Here is a 21811-nt window from a genome sequence, read left to right on the forward strand (position 1 = left end):
GAAGGAGGAATGAACCATGAGAGACTGTGGACTTTGGGAATCAAACTGAGGGGTTCAGAGGGGATGGAAGTGGGGGATTGGGATAGGCCGGTGATGGGTATAAAGGAGAGCACGTATTGCATGGTGCACTGGGTGTTATACGCAAGTAGTGAATCATGGAACACTACATCAAAAAGTAAGGATATACTGTATGGTGACTAACATAACATAATAAAAAATTATTATTAATAAAAAAAAAGAATAGGATCTACTGGATACCAAACCCTGAATTGGCGATGCTGTATTTGTACTCTGCTCTGACATGAAGCAATCTAAAGGATTAGGAAATACTCTGTATTCTACATGTATTATGAGGTGCATCACAAGTGTATTATGATGTAGTGTTAAGAGCAAGGGCTTTAAGAATTGGAGACACCTAAATTTGAATCACAGCTTGAGTACCTCCCTGGGGTATGATCTTGAACAGGTTACTGCACCCCTCTGAGCTTCAGCTGCCTCATCTATAAAATGAGGATGGCATTAGCACTGAGGTAATGATGATGTAGTAAAGATTAAGCAAGCCAACAAAGGTAATCTGCCACTGCAGAGAACAAAAATACCAGCTTTAGAATAAGATAGATCTGGGTGCAAAACTAGCCCATCAATCTAGTAGCTGTGTGACCTTGGGCAGGATACTTCACCTTTCTAAGTAGTGGTTTTCGTATGTGTAAAATGGGAAAGATAATATTTACCACTCATTCTTTCAACAAATATGTATTTTTTAAAGATTTTTATTTCTTTATTTCAGAGAGATTGAGCACACAAGCGGGGGCGGGGATGCGAGGCAAGGAGCAGAGGGAGAGAGGAACTCAAGCAGACTCAGTGCGGAGCACAGAGTCCCACGCAGGGCTTGATCTCATGACCCATGAGATCACGACCTGAGCTGAAACCAAGAGTTGGGTGCTTAACCAACTGTGCCACCCAGGCACACTTCAACAAATATGTATTAAATGCCTGTGGTACTAGTTGCTCCACTCAGTCTGAACATCAAAAAATCAATAATATTTGCCCTTAAGGGGCTTACAACTTTGTAATAAGAGACAAAAAACACATAAGAGGGGCGCCTGGGTGGCACAACGGTTAAGCGTCTGCCTTCAGCTCAGGGCATGATCCCGGCATTCTGGGATCGAGCCCCACATCAGGCTCTTCCACTATGAGCCTGCTTCTTCCTCTCCCACTCCCCCTGCTTGTGTTCCCTCTCTCGCTGGCTGTCTCTATCTCTGTCGAATAAATAAATAAAATCTTAAAAAAAAAACACATAAGAATAATATATTATTATAAGTATTATGTTACAGTAAGGACCCAAATAAAGGAGTCTACAATTCTATGTGGAGGAGTTAGGAAAGACTTCATAGAGGAGATGAGCAAGTTGTGAGAGTTGAATAAGATATGTTCTACAGCATCAAAATGAACAATGAATGTGAGTAGGTTAGAAATGGAAAATGATGTATAGAGATTTAATTTTTTATTATGAGGTATAACACATACAGAAAAGCACACAGGAAGTAAATGTACAGCTCAATGTATTTTCACAAAGCCACTATAAACGTAAAAATACCACACAGGTCAAGAAATAGTACCCGGACGCTCCTCCATGCCCTCTCCCTATTACTACTTCCTCCTTCTCCAAAGGCTACCATCACCTTCACTTTTTTTTAAATAAAGATTTGATATACTTATTTGACAGAGAGAGCACAAGCAAGGGGAGTGTCAGGCAGAGGGAGAGGGAGAAGCAGGTTCCCCGCTGAGAAGAGAACCCAATGCAGGGCTCCATCCCAGGACCCTGGGATCACGACCTGAGCTGAAGGCAGACGCTTAACCCACTGAGCCACCCAGGTGCCCCCCATCACCTTCTCTTTTAACAGCAGATTCTTTTTGCCTGTTTTTGAACTTCATGTAAACAGAACCATACAATAGGTGCTCTTTTTGTGTCTAATTCTTTTGTTCCACATTGTAAATGTGAGATTGATCCATGTAGTTATGTGCCTATGACATGCTATAGTATACTATTATCTGAAGATAACACATTTGTAATTTTTCCATTCTGCTGTCAATGAAGATTTAGACTGTGTTCAATTGGGGATGTTGCAAATAATGTGGCTCTGAATATTCTTGGTGCACATATGCAAATATATCTGTTGGTATATACCTACAGGTAAAGTTGCTGTATCACAGGGCATGTATATGTTCACCCTAAATAGATAATGCCAAGCTCTTCTCTAAAATAGTGGCACCAAAATACCCTTTCACAAGCAGTGTGTGGGAGTTCCTTTTGCTCCACATCCTTCACCAACACTTAGTTTTGTCAGTTTTTTAGTTTTACCTATTTGGAAGTGTACATAGTGTATCTCATCATTTTAATTTACACTTTCCTAATTACAGATGAAGTAGAGCACCTTTTCATATGCTCATGGACCATGTGGAGATCTTGTGAAGCACCTGTTCAAGCCTCTTGCTCAATTTCTAAAGTCTTCTTTCTAAATTCTGAGTTTTGCCACTCATCTCCTTTAACATATTAAGGACGGTTATTTTTTAAAAGATTTTATTTTTAAGTAATCTCTATACCCAGAGTGGGGCTTGAACTCACAACCCCTAGATCAAGAGTCTCATGTTCCACGACTGAGCCAGACAGGTGCCCCAAGGATAGTTATTTTAAAGTCTGTGCTTGGTAATTCCATTTTTGAGTATTTGTGAGGCTGTTTCTATTGTCTGTTGCTTTTCTTGGTTTATGTTCACAATATTTTGTTTTCTCTTATACGTGGTTATTTTTCAATGAATGGTAAACACCATATGAACAATTACAAAAGAAAATTTGAGACCTAGAAGTTGTCCTACCAAGAGAGCCTTCTTGCAAGTGGCTAGAGTCTCTAGCCACCTGGTACTATCTTAATCCAATTTCAGGGACTGAGATTATTGGAACCTGTGCTTCAAATCGGGCAAAGGTCAGTCTATTTCTAGTTTTCTGTTATTCGTAGGATGTAGCCTTTTGAAGTGCCTGTTTTGGTAAGAGTTTTGGGTGGAGTTGCCAGGCCCTCTTCTGCTTGGTGAGCCCTGGACTGCAACTTTTGTACCCCCTTGTCCCTTGAAGTTATTAAAGCACTGCTTGGCTTCTCAGTCATTCGGCAGTATTTTCTGGAATCAACAGAAGCCTTATAGGAAAAACTGCCCCCAAATGCCAGACTTACCTCTCTGAGTTTCTGCCCTTTCTTGGCCCTTTAGATCTTGACTTCCAAAATTCTTCATTGCTTTGAAGCAAGAATATTACACACACGCGCGTGCACACGCATACACATACACACTTTTCATAATTTTCCTCAGTGGAAGGATTGTTCTAGTTCCTCATTGCCAGAGCAGAAATCCTGCTTAAAACTTTTTAAAAAATATTATCTCAAATAGTCCCCCACAATAATCAGATGATTTTCTCAGCATCACACAGCTAAAAAGTAGGAGAAACAACAATACTAACCCAGTCTCTCTGATTCCAGGGTATAAATAACAAAACAAAGGGCAATGTAGCAGCCTGCATGGTACACGATTAGAACTGACTAGTTAGTTTTATTAGTTTCATTCCATCCCTAAACATTTGGTGCTAATTCAAGTATCATAGGAAAAGATGAAAATCTCTAAATGAGTTATATATTTGAGAAAGAAATCCATCAAGATAAGGGTGGCTAATATATATATAAATCTTGGAAGAAATAAGTCAAGGTAACAATTCTACACAGTAAAGAATGCATTTGTCCCCCCTTTCTGTTCTCATTACCATTACCTTAGTTGAGACTGTAATTGTCACTTACCTGGATCTCTCCCTGTAAGTTCTATTCTGCAGCAGAAGATAAGGATGATCCGTCTCTTTAAAGCACTAATGGGATCACCACCCTGCTTAAGAACCTTCAAACAGGCTCTAGTATTTCCTTTGACCCCCACATCTCCTCCAACTAACCCCCATTTCTCTGCTCCCTTTCACAGTTAAGTGTCTCAAAACAGTTGTCTCTACACTGGCTATCTTTATTTCTTTACTTCCCATTCTCTCTCTTTTCTTTTTTTAATTTTTTTATTATATTATGTTAGTCACCATACAGTACATCCCTGGTTTCTGAGGTAAAGTTCGATGATTCATTAGTTGCGTATAACACCCAGTGCACCATGCAATACGTGCCCTCCTTACTACCCATCACCAGTCTATCCCATTCCCCCACCCCTCTCCCCTCTGAAGCCCTCAGTTTGTTTCTCAGAGTCCATAGTCTCTCATGTTTCATTCCCCCTTCTGATTACCCCCCTTTCTTTATACCCATTTTGTTCTAGTTTCTGCTCCTGAACATTAAAAAAAATCCTACTTATTTTTTAGGCCACCAGTGATCTCCATGTTGCCAAATTCAGTGGTCCATTTTCCTACCTCATCTTGGTCTCAGCAACATTCCACATGGTCGTCCACTGTCTGTTTGTAGAAACACTATACTAGAGTCCTCTTCTGACTTCTCTTCCTCTCCCCAACATCTAAATGTTAGTTTCTCAAGCCTTGGTTGTAAGAAACAGCTCTCTATATTCTTTCCCTATATGATTCCATCTAGTCCTAGCTTGAAATACTACCTAAATATTATTTCCCAAATTCCCGTCATCAACCAGACCATTTCTGAACTTTAGCTTCATTTATCTAACATTTTACTTGATATTTCCACTTAGATACCTCAAATTCAACATGTCAAAAGCAAAACTTTTTTTTAAATAGACATTTGATAATTTTTTAAAGATTTTATTTATTTATTTGACAGAGAGAGAGAGTACAAGCAGGGGGAGCAACAGAGGGAGAGGGAGAAGTAGACTTCCCGCCAAGCAGGGAGCCCGATGTAGGGCTCGATCCCAGGACCCTGGGATCATGACCTGAACTGAGCAGACTCTTAACCAACTGAGCCACCCAGGCACCCCAAAAGCAAAACTTTTGATTGTTACACTACTCGATTCCTCTCCAGTTTTCATCTCAGAAAATGTCATCTTTCCCTTTCTACCACTATCATTCTAGCCCAAACTACCATCATTTCTCACCTAGACTATACCAGTTGCTTTCTGGCAGGTATCCCTGCTTTTATCTTTACGTTTCTATAATACAGTCTACACAGAACAACCAGAATAAACCTTTAAAAGCCTAAATAACAACATAGAACTGCCCTTCTTAAATCCCTCCTCCTTCTACACACACAAAGTGTTTACATGTAGTATGAGGAATAGAAATTGTAAGACATCCCTAGCAAAAGTATTTATGCATATTTGTCTTACTCTTCCTGAAAGATGGCTAACTTATAAAACTTCAAAGACTCCATTGTGCCTTGCATATTACTAAATATATACTAAGTCAGGGGTCTGCGAACATTTTCTGTAAAGGGCTATTTGTTGGGCTTTATAGCCAATATAGTCTTATCATAACTACTCATCTTTGCCACTAGTATAAAAGCAGCCATGAACAAGAAATAAATGTATGTGATTAAGTTCCAATAAAACTTTATTTACAAAAGCAGGTGACAGACTCAATTTGGCCTGTGGGGCATGGTTTGCTGAGCCTTGTACTGTGTCCTAAATCTCATCCTGACACCATCAAAGAGAAATGGATACTGTGGTAGACATGAAAGCACACCACTCAAATCTCCCTTTCAGAGAGAATCTGCCTCAAGGACTGCAATTATCTGACAGGCTCCAGTTGCAGGATCCTTTAGAGCCTGCTGTTTTTGAATTGAGGCTATGTGCGTCCCAGGCAGCTTTCAGCCTATGACTGAGCACGTTATGGCCAGCACAGGATAATCTTTGCAGAACTCCCCATTCAGCTGGCCAAGATTTTTTCAAAGTTGCACTGCAATCTGAGACTCTTCCTCCCCAATCTTCCTTCCTTCCCTCTGTTCTTTCACAGATGTCAGACCTGCATCCTAGTTTAGATAAGTGATGTGACAGCAGCGTGCACCTCAGTAGTAGCAATGGCGGTGGTGAGAAGTGGTCAGATTTGTCTGGACAAATTTTGCAGGTAGAGCCAACAGAGTTCACAGATAGATTGAGTTGTAAGTTGTGAGCTAAAGAAAGGTCTCAGGGATGATGTCATAGATGATTCTGTCCAGTATATCTTTGTTTTCTAGTTCATCTATTTCTGTTATTTTATTATTACTTGCCTACTATGCTCTTTAGTGTTATTCTGTAGCTCTGTCTCTGAATTCTTTTTTGTCTTTTTCTCTTTTTTACTGAAGTAAAATTAACATACATTAGTTTCAGGTGTACAATATAATGATTCAACAATTCTATACATTACTCAGTGTTCATCAGGATAAGTGTACTCTTTATCCCCTTTATCTATTTCACCCATTCCCCTGCCCACCTCCCTGGAACCTCTTGCACATTGAAGGAAACAATCAACAAAATAAAAAGGCAACTAATGAATGGTAGAAGATATTTTCAAATGGTATCTCCAATGAGGGGTTAATCCCCAAAATATATAAAGAATTTATACAACTTAACACCAAAAAATAATCTAATTAAAAATGGGCAGAGAACCTGAATAGATGTTTTTCCAAAGACATAATAGATGGCCTAAGACCCATGAAAGATGCTCAACATCACTAATCATCAGGGAAATGCAAATCAAAACCACAATGAAATAATCACCCAAACACCTGTCAGAATGGCTAAAATCAAAAACAAGAAATAACAGGTGTTGACAAGGATGTTGAGAAAAAGGAACTCTGATGCACTGTTGGTAGGAATGCAAATGGTGCAGCCACTGTGGAAAATAGTATGGCAGTTCCTCTAAAAATTAAAAATTGAATTACCATATGACCCAGTAATTCCACTACTGGGTATTTATCCAAAGGAAACAAATACACTAATTCCAGAAGACATATGCAGCCCTATGTTTATTGCAGCATTATATAAAATAATCAAGATATTGAAGCAACCCAAGCATCCATTGATAGAGGAATGGATAAATAAGAATTGGTATATATATATATATATGACAATGTATATAGATGAATGGTTAAAGAAGAATTGGCATATATATATATAATGGAATATTACTCCACCGTAAAAAATGAATGAGATCTTGCCATTTGCAAGAACACGGATGGACCTAGAGGATATAATGCTTAAGTAAGAGAAAGAGAAATACCATATGATTTCACTCATGTGGAATTTAAGAAACAAAACAATGAAAAAAGAGATAAAAAGATTCTGTCTGTGAATTTTTGTACACTTAATGAATTAAGTTTTAAGTGTTTCTTCTTTTTTAATATAACCATTAAAAGCTATAAATTTCCCATGAGTAATAATTACCTTCATACCATGAGTCTTTTTTTTTTTTTTTTTAGAGACAGCCAGCGAGAGAGGGAACACAAGCAGGGGGAGTGGGAGAGGAAGAAGCAGGCTCCTAGTGGAGGAGCCTGATGTGGGGCTCGATCCCATAACGCAGGGATCACGCCCTGAGCCGAAGGCAGACGCTTAACCGCTGTGCCACCCAGGCGCCCCCATACCATGAGTGTTGATACATAGCATTAACATGTGGAAGGATAGATGGAGAATTTAAATTTTTTTGAAGATTTTATTTATTTATTTGATAGAATGAGAGAGAGAGCACAAGCAGGGGTAGGGGCAGAGGGAGAGGGAGAAGCAGACTCCCTGCTGAGCAGGGAGCCCAATGTGGGGCTTGATCCCAAGACCCTAGGATCATGACCTGAGCTGAAGGCAGATGCTTAACCAACTGAGCCACCCAGGCATCCCCAAGAATTTGAAACTGTTCACTGAAAAACATATTTCTTTCAAAAATTTAGGAAAAGTTAGGTGTCAAACTCCTTTGTTACAAATGATGATGTTTTAAATTTTATAATAATGTATTTACTCAATCCAAATTATTTTGGTAGGTTTTTAACTGGTCATACTCCCTGTGGAAATAAATCTTTTTCAATAACTGTCTTATTTAGATATACTCATAGTACACTGATGACAAGGCAATTTTCTGAATGTACACGAGATAAATGGAGTTAATACCACTAAGCAAACATGACATTCTTGTTGTACTGTGATCATAGATGAGTCATCAAGTAAAATGATTAATGACAAATCAATGTTACTAGGCTCTCTGAGTGACTATTATTCCCCCACAAGGCAGTTAGAAGCTCTAAATTTATTAGCTAATATTTTTATTCTGGCTATCAGCAGACACAAGCATCTGAGTATTCAGAAAATTTGTGTGAAATTACCTAAAACAATAACTACCTTATATTTTGGCTTTTTTTTTTACCACTCAGGGTATTGTACAAATATATAAAATGAAATCAATTACAGGTGAATTTTGGTTAATATAATACCAAGAGAATTAGTCATGAATCATCTTCATTTCATCAGCTTGTACATGGCTTTGCTTTATTTTACAATGACTAGAACTTGTAACCTTAATAAGTAGCATTATCACAATCTAAATCATTTTGAAAGGAATAAGGATTTACGAAGAAACAAACAGTATTTGTGCTGTCGATAAATACTCTCTTAAAACAGGAGAAAATGAAGAATACTGGTGCTTAGATTTTTAAAATAACTCTGTTTGAATGAAATCTCCATTAATCTCAGATTAACAAAGCTATTATTAATATGAAATTAACAAAGTTCTTCACACATGTGCAAGAAAACATGGAGTTGTAAAAATGAAGATGAGAACCAGTGGGGAAAACAAATAAACCTCCCTAATTGTAAGGCAGAATAGCATACAAGCAAAATGAAGTTACAATAAACATTTTAGTAGTGCTTAGAAAAAGCAATACACCCTACTTGGGAGGAATTATGGTTGACTTAAAATGCACTAGAACTAGGACTTCAGAAATGCCTGAATGTGACCTATACTAGCCCATAATGAAGTTTTAACCAGTCTATAGCAAAATGACAATGTAGAAAAGGTTTTCATAAAGCTTCTTTAGATATTTCCTTCCTACTTTCTTGGCATTAAAAATAGCTTTCCTTTGGGGCACCTGGGTGGCTCAGTCAGTCAGACGGCCGGCTCTTGATCTCAGCTCATGTCTTGATCTCCGGGTCGTGAGTTCAAGCCCTGCATTAGGCTCCATCCTGGGCCTGGAGCCTACATTAAAAAAAAATAATGGCTTTCCATTAAAAAAATAATAGATTTCCTTTAATGAAATGCATCTTGTTCTCTTTTTTAAAAAAAGATTTTATTTATTTATTTATTTATTTATTTATTTATTTATTTATTTATGTGGGAGAGAGAGAAAGTATGAATTGGGGAGGGGCAGAGGGAGAGGGAGAAGCAGGCTCCCTGCTGAGCAGGGAACCCACATGGGGCTCCATCCCAGGACCCTGAGATCATGACCTGAGCCAAAGGCAGACGTTTAACTGACTGAGCCACCCAGGCACCCCTTGGTCTCCTCTTTTGTGAGACTTTGAAAATCAAAGCAAAAGAATGCAAGCGATGTAAGGGCAGAGACTGTGCCTGCTTATTTACCACTTATCCTTTAGTGCTTAACACAGAGCATAGCATATAGTAGGCATCCAGCAAATATTATTGAATAAATGAATGAGGAAGGAGTGTCTGAGGATGAGAAGGATGCAACAGGAAGTTATATCATTGCACATTAAGTAAGTAATGTATTAGTTATCTATTGCTGCTTAACAAATTACCCCAAAATTTATCAGCTGAAAACAACACATTTATTATCTCCCCATTTCTGTGGGCAGTAATCTGGGCATGACTTAGCTGGATGCTTGAGCTCAGCCTTGGATCTGTCACAAGGCTGCAGTCATCTCAAGGCTCCACTGGGAAGGAACCCCTTCCCAGCTCACTCACAGTTGTTGACAGAATTCAGTTCCCCATGGGCTGTTATACAAAGGCCTCAGTCCCTCTGTTCCTTGCCTGTGGGCCTCTTCACAGAGCATGTCACAGCCTGGCATCTTGCTTCATCAGAGTGAGCAACCGAGAGGACAAGAGTTCGAGACAGACGTCACAGTCTTTTGTAATGTAATCACAGGAGTGACATCCCATCACTTTCGCTCTATTCGATCAGAAACAAGTCTCTAGGTCCATCCTGCACCCAAGGGAAAGGAATTAAAGAAGTGAATCACCACAACCTTTGGAGGCCACATCAGAAGATGACTACCACAAATGCTGAGTAGACTGGTTGGTTTGAGTGTAAGGCAAATGGAAAAATGCACGGAAGATTAAGCTGAAAAGTAGACTGGGGTCAGGCAGACCATGGGGGCTCTTGAAACGTCCTAAGTTTTCTGCATTTTGTTCTGACACTCGCTACTCAAAATGTAGTTCATGGATCAGCGGTGTTCATATCACCTGGGGACCTGCTAGAAATACAAAAACTTGAGCCTCTACCCCAGACCAGTTGAATCAGAATCTGCATTTAAACAAGACCCTATGTACATTAAAGTTTAAAAAGTGCTGCTCTGGTTGCTGAGGAGACAACCGCTTTGGTGAAAAGATTGGACATGAAAAGAAAAGGAGGAGGAATGAATCAAAGATGAAAAACAAGGAGAGACTGAGAAACTGTCACAGACCAGAGGAGGCTAAGGAGACATGATGATGAAATACAATAAGGAATCTTGGACTGGATTCTGGAATAGAAAAAAGGGCATTAGTGGTAAAATTAGTGAAATCTGAATAAAGAATAAGTTAGGAAATCCGAATAAATCTGCAGTTAATAGTAATGTGACAATATTAATTTCTTAGGTTTGACAAATGTACCATAGTTATGAAAGACATAACATTAGAGGACTAAGTAACAAGTACACTGGAACTCTCTATACTATCTTTACAATTTTTCTATAAACCTAGCATTATTTCAAAATTCATTGTTTATTACAAAACAATAGATGCCCTGGCCTCACCTCTGAGATTGATTTGTCTGGGTGAGTAAGGAAGGTAGAAATGGTTAAGGGCCATTATTTTCTAGAAGTTCCCCCAGATAATTCTGATGTTCAGCCAGAGTACAGAATCATTACTCTATACTAGTGGTTCTCAAACTTAAGTGTGTATCAGAATCCTCTGGGGGAGCTTGTTAAAACACAGATTGCCAGGCTTCACCCCCGGAGTTTCTGATCCCATAGGTCTGGGGTGGGGCCTTGAAATTTGCACCTCTTACAAGTTCTCAGGTGATGCTGATTTTGCTGGTGTGGGGTCCACACTTTAACCCACTGCTCTATACCAAAATCTTAAGGTGTTTTTCCTTAAACACTGTGAAAAAATAGCATGATATGAAGCAGTATAGATATAGTGGGAAAAGCACTAGTCTACAGCTCAAGAGATTTGGATTCTAGTCCTTAATGTGTCATCATTCAGCTATAGGACCTGAATGAATCACTTCACTTCTCTTGGCCTCAAGCTTCTCACTTGCAAAATAAAGAGACCGGTTTAATGACCATTCTGTCAAAAAGTCTATACCTCTTTCAAGTTTTCAGATTACCATCTAATTCTGTTATCTAAGATTTGATGAACAAGTCTATGAAATCTAACCTGATATTTCTAAAACATCAGTGGAAGATTTTTCTCTAGAATGCAAATTATGATTATGAGAAAATGACTATTTAATCAACAAGCCAGAGCTAATACATCCAAATTAATAACATCCCCATTCCATGTTATCACCATACACCTAATCCAATGATGCTGTCATTGCCCAAAATATTTCTAGAACTCTTTTCTTTAATATACATCAAAGCCCTAGTTTTTAGGCCACATGAGAAAAACCAGTCCTTACTTTTAAAATCATACCTCATTGACCAAATGGAGCAATTTCCAGGTTTTTCACACACAATAAACCACCAGATAGTGTCCCAAATGACTCTTGGTTATTTCCAAAAACCAAAATTGCCTTAAAAGGACAGAATCTTAGCCATTAAAGGGAAGAAAACTCATTTGAGAACTTGATAAAAGATATGGAGCCCTCCTCAGAAAAATGCATTGGCATGTAAAAAAGAATTGCCAACAATTTTTTTAAAAGATTTTATTTATTTGCTAGAGAGAGAGACAGCCAGTGAGGGAGGGAACACAAGCAGGGGGAGTGGGAGAGGAAGAAGCAGGCTCCAGTGGAGCAGGGAGCCCGATGCGGGTCTCAATCCCAGGACCCTAGGATCATGACCCCAGCCGAAGGCAGACAGAGCCACCCAGGCGCCCCAGAATTTCCAACAATTTTAATCCTGACACCAAATGAGAAACTCCTGATCTAGGGAGATAAAGATTTACCAGTATCAAGAAAAGCCAAATGTTCAGAAAAGACTTGGAAGGAAACATTTGGAGGCAATTACTATGAAGGAAACAAATACACAATAGGAAAAGCACTGGACTTTTCCAGTATGAATAAGGCACATCAAGATTTGAATTCTGATTTGGCCATGTCACTAACCAGTTTTGGACAAAGAAGTCACTTTCTATTTGGTGTAAATTTCCTCATTTGCAAAAAAAGAGATAAGAGAAAAAGGGATTGAGCTACATCAATGGTTTTCCGTGTGTTCATTGGACCAGAAGCATTAGCATCACCTAGGAACTCATTAAAAATGCAAATTCTCAGGCCCACTTGAGACTTACTGAATCAGAAACTCTGGGAATGGGGCCTGGCAATCTGTGTTTTAACAAGCCTTCCAGGGGATTCGGATGAGCACTCAAGTTTAAGAACCACCAAGCTAAATGATCTCCAAAGTCCCTTCAAGCTCTGAAATTCTACAATTTGGAAAGTCTAAACTTCAGTAAATTAAAATGGAAAACCAAAACCAATAGCCTCAGTCACAGCGATTAAAAAAGATATTTTTAATATCTAAGGGGTAAAATAAGAATATATCTAAGGGGTAAAATAAGAATCTCTATTTTTCCTTATGTCCCCCAGAGCATCCTTGCAAAACTCTTAATAAATAAATAGTGGGGGGGGGGGAGATGGAGGAAGAGTAGGGGACCTTGTTTCATCTGGTCCCTCGAATTTAGCTAGATATCTATCAAATCATTCTGAACACCTGTGATTTCAACGAGAGATGTAAGAAAAGAATTGCTGGAATTCTACAAATAGAAAAAAAAGAAAAAGAAAAAAGAAAATCGATGACCACTTTTTGCAAGGTAGGAGGTGCAGAGAAGTGAATCTAAGGGGATATATCGGAAGATAAACGGGGGGGGGGGGTCTGCCTAAGCTAGCTACTGGAAAATGATATAGCCCCGGAGGGCAAAATCAGAACTTTTACAAGTCTGCTCCAGTGAGAATGTCCCTTCCTGAAAGGTGCTCCGGTGGCAAAGCAGGGCAGAATCTTAGGTGGGACAGTGTGGTCTCAGGATCCCCAGGGTCACAGAAAAAAGGGGGTGCCTGAGATGGCAGAGTTCCCAAGCATTGGAGAGGGGGAACCGACTATAGTAAGTGAGCTGGGAGGGGCTCTCATCTTGGTTTGCCATAAACCAGGAATCCTGGCACAATGGGTGACTGTTCTCCATGTGGGGGCCCCACAAAGGGCAGAAACATGGCAACCCTCCTCCCTCCCCCAGGAGGGGCCCCGCGGTTGCACACCACAGAAGTCTTCAGAGTTTGGCTCACACACAAGTGAAGATTGCTTTTCCCTGAGGGTTTACCGAAGAGAGGGGGCCTGTGATCTTTCAGCTCTGGGGCTGGAAATGGGGGTGCCACCATTTTTATTTTCATCCTCTGATGTGGTGCAGAAAGCCTTCAGGGAACAAAAGCCACATAGAGCAATCCCAAGCAGCTTACACTGAGTCCGGCCCCCTGGCAAAGGGCAGTGTAACTCTGCCCAGGCAAAGACCCCTGACAATCAGGGCAGCAGGCCCCTCCCCCAGAAGACCAGCAGGAACACAAGGGGAATACCACGTTTACCAAGCACACAGAACTGCAAAACTCCAGTGCTAGGGGAAAATAGTATATAAAAATCAAACTTCTTTTCATGATTCTTTTATCTTTCGGTTGAAAATCTTCCTCTTCTTTTTTTCTTTTTTTCCTTTTCAACTAGTTTCTTATTTTATCAACTCTTTAAGTCTTTTTTTAACTTTCATTTTTACTTTTACATTTTATAGATATATTCTTCATTTTTGGCTTCCTTTCACTGTATTCAATTGTATTTTTGTATATATATAAGTTTTTCTTTCTTTACAATTGTGGGATCAAGTGTCTTCTAACAAACAGACCAAAATACACCCAGGACCAAGTGAATCACCCTGTTCTACCAGTTTGATTATATTCTTTTTTCCATTTTTTTTTCTGTAGGTGGCAGGTTTTATTTTTTTAATTTTCTTTTGTTATGTCCAACTAGCCAACATATAATACATCATTAGTTTTTGATGTAGTGTTCAACAATTCATTAGTTGTGTATAATACCCACTGCCCATCACCACGTGTGCCCTCCTTCATACCTGGCTACCATTTCCTCCCATCCCCCTCCCTTCTGTAACACTCAGTTTGGTTCCTAGAGCCCAGGGTGTCTCATGGTTTGTCTCCCCCTCTGATTTCTTCCCCTTCAGTTTTCCCTCCCTTCCCCTGGGGTCCTCCACTCTATTGCTTATGTTCCACATGTAAGTGAAACCATATGATAATTATCTTTCTCTGATTGACTTATTTCACTTAGCATAATCCCCTCCAGTTGCATCCATGTCAAAGCAAATGTTGAGTATTCATCCTTTCTGATGGCTGAGTAATAGTCCGTTGTACATATATACCACATCTTCTTTATCCATTCATCAGTTGAAGGGCATCTCAGCTCCTTCCATAGTTTGGCTATTGTGGACATTGCTGCTACGAATATTGGGGTACATGTGCCACTTTTTTTCTTTTTTGGTTTCTGATCTCTTCTATTTGTCTAGTGTATATTTCACTGGGGTCGTGGTTGATAGTTTTATGTTTTATTTCTTTTTTTATTCTATTGTTTATTCTTTTCTGAAAAATGACTAGAAAGAGGAATTCACCACAGAGGAAAGAACCAGAGGTAATATTCTGCCATAGATTTAATCAATATGGATATAAGTAAAATGTCGGACCTGGAATTCAGAAAATAAATATACTAGCTGGGCTTGCAAAAAGCATAAAAGACACTAGAGAATCCCTTAGTAAAAATAAAAGAACTAAAATCTAATCAGGCCAAAATTAAAAATGCATTAACTGAGATGCAGTCTAAAATGAGTACTCTAAAAGCTAGGGTAAATGAGGCAGAAGAGAGTCAGTGACATAGAAGATAAAATGTTGGAAAGTAAAGAAGCTGAGGAAGAGAGAAAAACAACTAAGGGATCATGATGGGAGGCTTTAAGAAATCAGCGATACCATGATGTGAAATAATATTAGATTGACTAGGATCCCAGAGGAAGAGGAAAGAGAGAGAGGGACAGAAGGTATATTTGAGCAAATCATAGCTGAGAACTGCACTAATCTGTGGAAGGAAACAAGCATTCAAGTCCACGAGGCACAGAGAACCCCCATCAAAATCAACAAGATCAACACCCTGACATATAATAGTGAAGCTTGCAAATTCAGAGATAAAGAGAAAATCCTAAAAGCAGCTCAAGACAAGAAGTCCTTAACCTAAAAGGGTAGAAACATTATACTGGCAGCAGACCTATCCACAGAAACATGGCAAGCCAGAAATGGCTGGCATGATATATTCAGCATAGTAAATGAGAAAAACATGCAGCGAAGAATATTTTTTCCAGCTAGGATGTTATTCAAAATGGAAGGAGAGATAAAGAGATTCCGGGACAAACAGAAACTTAAGGAATTTGTGATCACTAAACCAGCCCTGCAAGAAATATTAAAGGGGACCCGGGAAGCGAAGAGAGACCCCAAAAGTAACATAGACCAGAAAGGAACAGAGACAATATACAGAAACAGTGACTTTACAGGTAATACAATGGCACTAAATTCATATGTTTCATTAGTTACTCTGAATGTAAATGGGCTTAAATGATCTAATCAAAAGACACAGGGTATCAGACTGGATAAAAAAGCAAGACCCATCCATATGCTGTCTACAAGAGACTCATTTTAGACCCAAAGACACCTCCAGATTGAAAGTGAGGGATGGAGAACCATGTATCATGTTAAGGGACATAAAAAAAAAGCTAGAGTAGCAATCCTTATATCTGACAAATTAGATTTTAAACCAAGGACTGTAGTAAGAGATGAAGAGGGACATTATATAATACTTAAAGGGCTTATCCAACAAGATCTAACAATTGTAAATATTTATGCTCCTAACTTGGGAGCAGCCAGTTATATAAACCAATTAATAACAAAATTTAAGAGACACATTGATAATATTACAATAATAGGAGGGGACTTTAACACCCCACCCACAGCAATGGACAGACCATCTAAGCAGAAGATCAACAAGGGAACAAGGGCTTTGAATGACACACTGGACCAGATGGACTTCATAGATATATACAGAGTATTCCATCCTAAAGCAACAGACTACACATTCTTCTTGAGTGCATATGGAATGCATTCCAGAATAGATCGCTTACTGGGTCACAAATCAGGTCTCAACCAGTACCAAAAGACTGGGATTATTCCCTGCGTATTTTCAGACCACAATGCTTTGAAATTGGAACTCAATCATAAGAGGAAATTTGGAAGGAATTCAAATACTTGGAGGCTAAACAGCATCCTACTAAAGAATGAATGGGTCAACCATGAAATTAAAGAAGAATTTTTAAAAAGTCATGAAAACAAATGAAAATGAAAACACAACTGTTCAAAACGTTTGGGATGCAGCAAAGGTGGTCCTAAGAGGGAAGTACAGAGCAATACAAGCTTTTCTCAAGAAACTAGAAAAGTCTCAAATACACAAGCGAACCTTACACTTAAAGGAGCTGGAGAAAGAACAGCAAATAGAGCCTAAACTAAACAGGATATGAGAACTAATAAAGATTAGAGCAGAAATCAATGAAATGGAAACCAAAGAACACTAGAACAGATCAATGAAACTAGAAGCTGGTTCTCTGAAAGAATTAATAAGATCGATAAACCCCTAGCCAGGCTTATCAAAAAGAAACGAGAAAGGACCCAAATTAATAAAATCATGAATGAAAAGGGAGAGATTATGACTGACACCAAGGAAATACAATTTTAAGAACATATTATGAGCAACTATATGCCAACAAATTAAGCGACCTGGAAGGAATGGATGCATTCCTTGAAACTTACAAACTACCAAAACTGAAACAGGGAGAAATAGAAAACCTGAACAGACCCATAACCAGCAAGGAAATTGAAGCAGTAGTCAAAAACCTTCCAACAAACAAGCGTGCAGGGCCGGATGGCTTCCCAGAAGAATCCTACCAAACATTTAAAGAAGAACTAATATCTATTCTTCTGAAGCTGTTTCAGAAAATAGAAATGGAAGGAACACTTCCAAACTCATTCCATGAGGCCAGCATTACCTTGATCCCAAAACCAGACAAAGATCCCACCAAAAAGGAGAATTACAGACCAATATCCCTGATGAACATGGATGCCAAAATTCTCACCAAGATACTATCCAATAGGACCCAACAGTACATTGAAAGGATTATTCACCATGACCAGGTGAGATTTATTCCTGGGCTGTAAGGGTGGTTCAACATCCACAAATCAATCAACGTGATACATCACATTAACAAAAGAAAGGACAAGAACCATATGATTCTCTTGATTGATGCAGAGAAAGCATTTGACAAAGTACAGCATCCTTTCTTGATTAAAACTCTTCACAGTGTAGGGATAGAGAGAACATACCTCAATATCATAAAAGCCACATATGAAAAGCCCACAGGGAATATCATTCTTAATGGGGAAAAACTGAGAGCTTTCCCCCTAAGATCAAGAACATGACAGGGATGTCCACTCTCACCACTGTTGTTCAACATAGTAGTAGAAGTCCTAGCCTCAGCAATCAGACAACAAAAAGAAATAAAAGGCATTCAAATTGGCAAAGAAGTCAAACTCTCATTCTTCACAGATGACATGATACCCTGTGGAAAACCCAAGACTCCACCCTAAAATCACTAGAACTCACACAGGAATTCAGCCACATGGCAGGTTATAATCAATGCACAGAAATTGGCTGCACTTCTATACATTAACAATGAGATAGAAGAAAGAGAAATTAAGGAACTGATCCCATTTACAACTGCACAAAAAAAAAAAAAAAAAAAAACAGAAGATACCTAGATATAAACATAACCAAAGAGGTAAAGGATCTGTACTCTAAAAACTACAGAACACTCATGAAGGAAATTGAGGAAGACACAAAGAAATGGAAAAACATCCCATGTTCTTGGATTGGAAGACTAAATATTGTTAAAACATCTACGCTACCCAGAGCAATCTACACATTCAATGAAATCCCTATCAAAATACCATCGATATTTTTCACAGAGCTGGAACAAATAATCCTAAACTTTTCAGGGAACCAGAAGACCCCAAATAGCCAGAGGAATGTTAAAAAAGACAACCAAAGCTGGGGGCATCACAATGTCAAACTTCAAGCTATTATTACAAAGCTATAATCATCAAGACAGTATGGTACTGGCACAAAAACAGACACATAAATCAATGGAACAGAATAGAGAACCCAGAAATGGACCCTCAACTCTATGGTCAACTGATCTTCAACAAAGCAGGAAGGACTACCCAATGGAAAAAAGACAGTCTCTTCAACAAATGGTGTTGGGAAAATTGAACAGCCACATGTAGAAGAATGAAACTGGACCATTGTCTTATACCATACACAAAGATAAATTCAATATGGATGAAAGTCCTAAATGTGAGACAGGAATCTATCAAAATTCTAGAAGAGAACAGAGGCAGCAACCTCTTTAATCTTGGCTGCAGCAACTTCTTGCTAGACACGTCTCCAAAGGCAAGGGAAACAAAAGCAAAAATGAACTATTGGGACTTCAGCAAGATAAAAGGCTTCTGCACAGCAAAGGAAATAATCAACAAACTAAAAGACAACCTACAGAATGGGAGAAGATATTTGCAAATGACATATCAGATAAAGGGCTAGTATCCAAGATCTATAAAGAACTTATCAAACTCAACACCCAAAAAAACAAAAATCCAGTCAAGAAATGGGCAGAAGACATATACAGACATCTCTCCAAAGACGTACAAATGGCCAACAGACACATGAAAAATGCTCAACACCACTTGTCATCAGGAAAATACAAATCAAAACCACAGTAAGATACCACCTCACATCAGTCAGAGTGGCAACAATTAACAACTCAGGAAACAACAGATGTTGGCAAAGATGTGGAGAAAGAGAAACCCTCTTACACTGCTGGTGGGAATGAAAACTGGTACAGCCACTCTGGAAAACAGGATGGAGTTTCCTCAAAAAGTTAAAAATAGAGCTTCCCTACAATCGAACAACTGCACTACCAGGTATTTACCCCAGATACAAATGCAGTGATACGAAGGGGCACATGTACCCCAATGTTTATAGCAGCAATGTCCACAATAGCCAAACTATCAAAGAGCCAAGACGTCCATCAACAGATGAATGGATAAAGATGTGGTATGGGTGTCTGGGTGTTTCAGTCAGTTAAGCATCTGCCTTCAGCTCAGTTCATGATCCCAGGTCCTGGGATCGAGTCCCACATCAGGCTCCCTGCTTCTCCCTCTGCCCCCACCCCCCAGCTTGTGCTCTTTCAAAAATAAAATAAAAAGGTGTGAGATATATATATATATACATATATATATATGATGGAATATTACTCGAACATTAGAAAGAATGAATACTTACTATTTACATCGACATAGATGTTACTGGAGGGTATTATGCTGAGCGAAGTAAGTCAATCAGATAAAGACAATTATATGGTTTCACTCATAAGTGGAATATAAGAAACAGTGCAGAGGATCATAGGGGAAGGGAAGGAAAACTGAATGGGAAGAAATCAGAGAGGGAGACAAACCACGAGAGACTCTTGGGAAACAAACTGAGGGTTGCTGGATGGGAGGTGGGTGGAGGGATGGAGTAATTGTGTGATGGGCATCAAGGAGGGTACGTGATATGATGAGCACTGGGTTATATATGCAACTGATGAATTACTGAACTCTACATCTGAAACTAATAATGTACTATATGTTGGCTAATTGAATTTAAATAAAAAATAAGATTTATTAAATTAAAAAAAATTTTAATTAAAAAAATAAAAAATAGTGGGTATTTAGATCTTTACCATGTGTGCCAATTTTGGCTAACAAAGAGCATTCTTGAACTCAAAGGTAGGTGAGACAGAAAATAAGTGTTCAACTCATCTTTAACAGTTATTTTCCCTTCCTTCCTGCTACCCAAATTATTTCACGGCTTAACAAAATAGTAAGGAAAACAGCTGGATTTTCTTTTTATCTAAAAGCAATAGATATCTCACTTTCAATAAAAATGTGCTCAAGACATACTATCAGGACTTACCCAAACAATAATAAAAATTATTCTTATACCTTAGTACTAATAAAATGCAGAATGATTTTGAAATTAAAAAGACTAATGGTTATGGTTTTGATTTCAAGCAACTAAACCAGGTATTTGATATTAAGGAATTATTTTTATTTATGGAGGTATATGGTCATATTTATATATAAAATAGCAGTGTTATTTTAAAAATCTGATACTGAAACATTTAAAAATGAAATATCACCTAGGGTTAGCCTGAGTATCACTGGGAGTTCAGGTAAGGTGTCTGGGGGTGGAGGTTAAAGAAACAAGATAGGCCACGAGAGAAGAGTGGAAGTAGATATGGATATGAGGGGATTCATTTTACTGTGTTACTTGACAATCTTTAAAGACAAACCTGAAAATATATAAATTCAGTTATCTGTTGTTTTTAAAAGAAAAAAGCATATAATGAAATCCTGGCAACTGAATGAACTGAAATGTTAAAAATGTTATTTACCCATTACAAAAGGAAATAACATTGCACCTAAATCTAGTATCCATCAACCTATTACTAGGAAACACAGATAATGTAATATAAAAAATGCCACTTAACCATGAGATTCAAACTTATTGGGAGAGGGCAGAGGATTGTCAGTCCCAGGTAACAGTGCCCCTATTAAGGCTCTCACATCACAAGAATAAAGAAACACTCCAAGCAGTTTTGAAAAGATTTCTTTTAAGAAATCTTATTCACAGTCAAGTGAAATACTCAGTATTGGAGAAATTTCTCCATTAAACCACCAAGTCCCAACTTTGATAGTGGCTTTAATAAAGTAGAAAAATGAAACCCAGCTTGCTCCCCCCTCTCACACCAATCACCTACAACAGTTAACTGTGGGCAGCAGTTTTGAATCACTGATTACTGTTCACTGGTAAGATGATGACAGTGGTCACTACATAAACCATCAAATCTCTAGATTGTACTGTCCAGAACGTCCTGTGATGGTGGAGGTGTTCTGTATCCCAGGGTTTCCAATATAGTAGCCTTTTGCCATATGCAGCTACTGGACACTTGATGTATTGCTAATGGGACCAAGGAACTAAATTTTAAATTTTATTTAATTCATTTAAATAGCCACATGTGGCTAGTGGCTACCACAGCAGATAGTACAATTTTAAAGTACCTAAGAGAGGGGCACCTGGGTGGCTCAGTCGTTGAGTGTTTGCCTTCGGCTCAGGGCATGATCCCGGAGTCCTGGGATCAAGCCCCACATCGGGCTCCCTGCTCCACTGGGAGTTTGCTTCTTCCTCCCCCACTCTCCCTGCTTGTGTTCCCTCTCTCGCTGGCTGTCTCTCTGTCAAATAAATAAATAAAATCTTAAAAAAAAAT

This window comes from Ursus maritimus, assembly GCF_017311325.1.
Source record: "Ursus maritimus isolate PB19 chromosome X unlocalized genomic scaffold, ASM1731132v1 scaffold_X1, whole genome shotgun sequence".
Classification (NCBI taxonomy): domain Eukaryota; kingdom Metazoa; phylum Chordata; class Mammalia; order Carnivora; family Ursidae; genus Ursus; species Ursus maritimus.